Consider the following 6784-nt stretch of genomic DNA (forward strand, 5'->3'; position numbering starts at 1 on the left):
AAGGTCTTATCACATTGTTCTTCTTAGAATATTCATCACAATTATGTGTTTATTTGTATGAATTTATAGTTGGATGCCTCCCAGAAGCTCATCATGAATCCCATTAGTCACTGTATTCCCACTGCCAAGCAATAAATATTTGCTGAAAAAAATGTTTGAATGAGTAACACAGGTAGGCTCTGTGTCTCTTGCTGGACACCCTAATGGCATACGATAAACCAGAGGCAGCAGACGGAGGGAGCAGGAGGCAGGAGCAGGACGCTCCCAGACAACAAGCAGACAGGATACATATTCTCACTCTCTGATAGAGACAGAAACAGGCACCATCCTACAGTCCCTATAAATGTGTCGTCTCGTGTGATTCTCCCAACATTTGTATCACCATTTTATAAGGGAGAATTGTGAAGCACAGGAATGGTAAATGACTCATCCAAGCTCACTCGTGTGGGAGACGGCAGAGACAAGATTCACACCAGGCACTAAGCTTGCTGGGCTCACGAAATCAACCAGGATCCTCTGCTGTCATTTGGAAGCAACCGACAAGAATTATTAATAAGAGACAAAGCAGTGACGAGGACAGAACAGGGCCACCCTACAAACAAAGCATGTGATAAAATCCAGCACCATTTCATAACCCGCTCACACCTGCTCAACAAACTAGGCTTAGGAAGAATATATCTCAAAATTATAAAAGCAATATAGGACAAATCCATGGCCAACCTCATAATGAATGGAGAAAAGTTGATCACACTCCCCCGAAGATGGAACCAGACAAGGGTACCTACTGGAATTCCTGGCCAGAGCAATTAGACAAGAGAAAGAAATAAAGGGTAATCAACTTGAGAAAGAGGAGGTAACCTCCAGTTTGGGGGTACAAAGTCAAAGTACCCAAACCAGAAGCATTTCTATGTACTCCTAACACTCATGCTGGGTGTCAACACATTCACAGTGGCTACGAAGAAAATAAAATACTTAGGAATACACTTACCAAGGAAATGAACAATCTCTGCAAAGAGAACTATGAAACACTGATGAAAAAAGCCACAGGTGGCACAGATAAGGGGAAAACATGTCACTCTCAGGGATCGGTGGAATGAACATTGTGAAAATGTCCGCACCGCCCGAAGTGATTCACAGGTTCAACACATTCCCCATCATATTTCACAGATCTAGAAAAAAGTAGTCCTACACTTCATTTCTAACCAAAAAAGAGCCCAAATAACCAAAGAAATCTTAAGCAAAAAGAACGATCCTGAGGCTTCCTGTTCCCCTGACTTCAAGTTACACTCTAAGGCCATAGTGACCATCACAGCATGATCCTGGTATAAAACCAGAACGCTAGAACAGAACAGAGAACCCAGGGATGAAACCACCTGCCTGCAACTGACTGGTCTTCAACAAGGCAGATGATACTACACACTGGAAAAAGGAAGCCCCAGTCAGTACACGGCACCAGCAAAATTGGACAGCCACATGCAGAAGAACAGAACAAGACGTCTCTCTCTCTCCATATACAACAGTTAATTCAAGATGGATCAGAGACCTGAATGCAAGGCCTGAAATTATAAAATATCTAGAACAAAATGTAGGAAAAACTCTTCCAGACATTGGCCTAGGCAAACGATTTATGACTAAACCCCAAAGGCAAATACAGCAACATCAAAAATATAAATGGAACTTAATTAAATGAAAAGCTTCTGTGGCAGCAGAATAAATTATCAACAGTGAACGAACCACTGTTCACTGGGAGAAAACAGTCACCAACTAAGACATCAGACAAAGGGCTTACATTCAGAATCTATGCAGAACTCAAAAAATCAGCTGGGTAAAACCAAACACCATCGGTAACTCGGCAAAAGGAGGGGACAGAAGTTTCTCAAGGAAGGTGGGCCGGAGCTTCCTGGAGGGAGGTGAGACTGGAGAGGGCATGGAGGCTCTGCACCCGTCTCCAATGCCTTGCCCTGCACCTCTCCTTCTGTGTTCTGTCGTGTGAACAGTGAACCAGGAGGAGAGTCGGGGGGGGGGAGGGGATGAGATAGCCACCAGGGACACCAGCTGTTAGTGAAAAGGAGCTTCTTGAGGACAAAGCACGAGCTACCAGCCCCCTCCGGGCGCTTCCCATCACCGCTGACTCCAGCCACGACAGCAGATGCCAAGTTGCTTCTCCAACCACCGCAGCCTTCATCCTCCCCAGGGGTTCAGCCCCTCAGTTTTCATCTTGGTATTTCCACCCACACATTTTGGTACTCCAGCCCCAACAGTATGGGGACTGGTAGGTCCTATGGGGTGTGCATGACCGAGAGCCTGTACAGGGGGGTTGCCATCCTGAGAGAGGGGCAGAGACAACCAGAGTGTCAGCTGTCCTCCATGTGGACTCTGCCCCCTTCCCCTCCCTGCCCATTGCTGAGAGAGACGACTGAGCTGGCCCCTCAGGAATGGCAGCTGCTCCTCACTGGGGGCACCCACCACAGTCAGGTTTCCACAGAATGGGGCTCAACCCTTCCTCTTAAAGACCTGAGCAGACCCCGGGGTGCTCAGACTCTTAGCTCCCTGCTCGCCAGCCCTCCAGGTGCCTCTCATCTAACTGCTGCACCAGAGGAGGGCACACCCTGAGGGCACAGCACCTCATCAGCTCTTGTGGAGTCCGAGGGCTGCCCCAGCCTCACTTCCCCACTGGGGAAGTTCGGGGTCCTCCCCTGAGAAGGTGGAGCCAGTCCCAGGTCCCCAGCAGCCTGCAGCTTGCTCCTTCCATTCAGGGCCTCCTAATGGCAGGAAGGTTTGCTCAGAGCTCACAGCACCGGCCAATGCCCTCTCTCAGACAGGTGTGCCGGCTCGTCCCCCAAACGCCACTGTGTCCCAGCATTAAAGGGCAGGTGTCCTGCAGTCCTGGGGGACAGAAAGCAGTTCAAAGACCTCCATGCTTGCTCACCACCAACAGAGAGGGAATACGTGGACACATCCAGCTCAGCACTGCAGAGGAAGCGCCACACTGAGCATGTTACAGCCAACGCCCCCGTAGAGAACCGAGACCCCCATCAAGGCACCACAAGCAAAGCCTCCCCCCTCTCTTACCCAACACACGCTGCAGACACACACCTGTGCCTGTGGCTAGAGCAATCTACAAGAAAGGAAATGCCAGAACAAGAAGCAGACAGCTGCCTCAGACAAGAAGGGCTTGCTGACAGGACTCTGAAAACAGCTATGGACCGAAAGCTCAGGGAAAAACCAGAGAAAACTCACCTTGTTAGGACAGCGGCCGTTACTGGCCTGCTGCCAGCACCGGAGCCTGGACATGACCTTTGTATAGAGTGGCCAGGTAACAAAAACACTAGTACTCACTAATTAACCCCCTTTTGTTCTGAAATAAAAACAAAAACAATAAGTAAAATATTAATATTTTGTCATCCAGTCAGTGGCATGACTAGAACTGAAGCTCTAATAGCCCAGCTTCTGGTCCATGATTTGTTCCACATCAGACCCTGCATTGGTCGCCTGTAAATTAAAGGGCTGTCTGGTTTATTTTGGTTGATCAAAGACTTTATTTAGACATCAGGGACTATCCCAAAACCAAACAAAAATAAAACAGCACCAAGAAGTTCACTTACAAATTCTTATACTTCTGTGCTGAGGCGTTCGTTTTTTGTTCATTTTTCGATCATTTGTCCTATAGCCATTATAGATCACCTGAGGATGTGTGCTGGGTGGACGCTGGGCACTGGGTGGGCAGCACGGCTCCTCCCCAGATGCCGAGTGTAACCAGGGTGCCGGGGGAAGCAAACAGCAGTGCCACTATTCACAGAACGGAGGCCCTTTGTACGGAGCAGCCCAGCGGGGACGGAGTCACACAGAGAGGTTAGTTACATCTGGACTCTTGTAAGGTAAGTGACATTTTGTCAGGGACATGAAGGAGCAGCTATTTCACAGACCAGATGAGACTCCTCACTGATCCTTCGCCACAAGTCGGAGCAGAGTTGGTGACTGCGAAATCTTTAATAAGTCATTTTATCCTTCTAACCTTTTGTTTCTGTTACTGAAAAACTATTATTTGTCATGCTATATATTCCTATTTTGACACAATAACCCATGATAAGTATAAGAAAGTGTTAAAACATTGCATGTTTTTAGGGAGATGGGAACAGCCCTGTTTCTTTATCTGTTTTTTAAGACACAGTCTCACTCTGTTGCCCTGGGTAGAGGGCTGTAGCATCCCAGCTCACAGCAACATAAACCCCTTGGCTTGAGCCTTCCTCTTGCCTCAGCCACTAGAGTAGCTGGGATGGTTATTTCTGTACCTATAAAGCATCTACAGGTTCTCTACTGTCCACCGTGTTGAGCGTGAACCAGTCCTGTGTGCGTCAGGAAACTCTCTGAAGCTGGGGCTGGAAAAGTCTGGTCTGAGGTTCCAGTTCCATCACAGACAGGTTCCAGTTCCATCACAGACACACCAATGAATTTGAAACCCTGAAACCGCATGATTTATAAGAGTATACAGAATGCCTTCTCCCTCCAAGGGTTATAGTGAGCACCACTGGCAGGTCACAGAACCACAAAAACATGTCACTTAAGTCTTATTCTCCTCGCCTCCCCACAAAGGGGCCCTCTCTCACCTCACTTCCTTTTAAAAACCACAAATAAAATAACACAACCTTACATAACTCTGCTTTGGTGATATTGATGCCTGAATTTTCTCATTACAGGAGAGGGCAACAACTGTCTCCAGGATCTGGGCAGAGGGCAAGATGAACCTGGTGAGGTAAGCACTGCACTCATCACAAAAGGACAAATTGTAGGATGAGGAGATAACAAAATCCCGAGACGGCACCGATGCCAAGGTTTTAGACTACAGTCTGCTCACGGACAACCGCAGGAAATGACAAAGGTGGACAATATGGCCTGACCACGAATGCAAACTAGAGACCCTCCCCCGTGATTCATGAGTGAGGAGCAATACCTAATTAATTCTTTTCTTATAAAGCTAAATAACATTAGCTTGGTCAAAACAATTTTGGTTTTACCTCTTTGCATACTGTCATTATAAATGGGTCCTTGTCCTAACACAGCCAATCCAGATTGAAGAGTTTAGTATTTGTCCAGGTAACTGTTGTGCAGAAATTCTACAGAGAGACAAACTACATATATAATGGGAATGTAGATTAATTTTTTAAAAATATCCACAGACTGCAACTATATAATGCAAGATTTTTTATGGAATGCGAAGTTTACAGAAAATCTACTCAATTGTTAGGAAATTATGTATATTTTCAAGTTCCATTATTATCTTCCTTTTTATCTTTTCCCAGATGATAGACCATTACGATTTTCATTTGTTAAGCATGTTAAATCTAGTACTATGGTAAGTAATAGTGAACAGAGAGAAAACTGCCTCCACACTACACAAATTCTATCAGTGAGCTCTCCAGCTCTACTATCATCTGGTCGTAACTGTTGACGCCTGATAGGAAACGAAGTGCTGGTCCAGCAGAGAGCTCGCAGTCTGAGACTCTGGGGTGGTGGGGGTCAGTGATGAGCAGCTGGCAGCACGCAGAGAGCAGTGCAGAGACGGGAGCACTGAGCACCCAGCAGAAGTCCACAGGTTCACACCAGAGCACAGTCTAAAGGATGGATGGACTTTGCCAGAGGAAAACCGTGCGAAGAATAATCCAATCGGAAGAAAAGGCACAGAGAGTTCAACGTTACAGTGTGCCTGGAGAGCCGCACGGAGTCTGTATGGCCCTTGAGACTGAGGTCTGTGGGGGAGTGGGGAGAACACAGCTGGGAAGAGGAGAGACAGACAGACTTGGTGCATAAAGGAGTAGGAGATGTTGAAGAACTGTGAGCGGGAACACACTGTTCAGGTCTGCAATCAGGGGAGTGTGTTCGAGTGGCAATAAGAAAGCAATTTGAAGGGAGCAGAGTCTTGAATGAAGGATAACAAGAAGGCTAAAAGGATTTATCAAAAAGATAGGACTAAAATAAGGAGGCGATGGTAACGGGCCAAAGACGTAAAAAGCTTTCAGAAGGAGGCACAGTGGACACTGCGACACGGCCCAGACAGCCAAACAAGATGAGGACTGGCAGGTGTCATCAACAGTGAGATCAGGGAGCCACAGCTTCCTCTGAAAAGCCTTAGGAAATGCTCAGGTGGGAGCCCGATGTGAGAGCCCTCAGGAGGAAGCACGTGTCCTCAGTGGCCCATGCCCTGGAAAGGTCAGTGTGTGTTCCCAAGTGGAATTAAAAACATAAGCAGCACTACAGAACTGATTGGAGCTGGTGAGAAGTAAAGTCTAAGGCAAGTCACTCACATCCCCAACCCCAGGACCAAAGAACTCCCTTCATTTCTGGAACAAAGGCCTGACCCCACTCTCATAAAAACCTCTAACAAATATTGGTCAGGAAGAATTCACTTTACTCAAAAATGACTGAAAGTAAAAAAGGAAAGAATGTAAGATATACGCTAATAATTTTTTTTTAATGAGGGAATCAGAGATAAGTAAATGGAAGGTAAATGGCACCATGTGAAAAGTACTATTGTGAGACTAGATAAAAAACGTGAATGAAGCACACAGGCATTAAACTGCTTGTGCAAGTGTTGGGGGGAGAGACAGAGGGAAAGAGGGAGGGAGAGAGTAGGGGAGATGGGAGAGAGAGGGAGGGAAGGAGAGGGAGGGATGGGGAGAGAGGGAGGGAGAGAGAGAGGAGGGAGGGGGAGGGAGAAAGTATTAAACCGCAGATAAGGAAAACAGTAAACACATAATCATTATCCCCCCAAAAGGGAAGATCCCTT

Source organism: Otolemur garnettii, unplaced genomic scaffold (genome assembly GCF_000181295.1).
Source record: "Otolemur garnettii isolate 467f Iridium unplaced genomic scaffold, OtoGar3 scaffold00010, whole genome shotgun sequence".
Taxonomy (NCBI): Eukaryota; Metazoa; Chordata; class Mammalia; order Primates; family Galagidae; genus Otolemur; species Otolemur garnettii.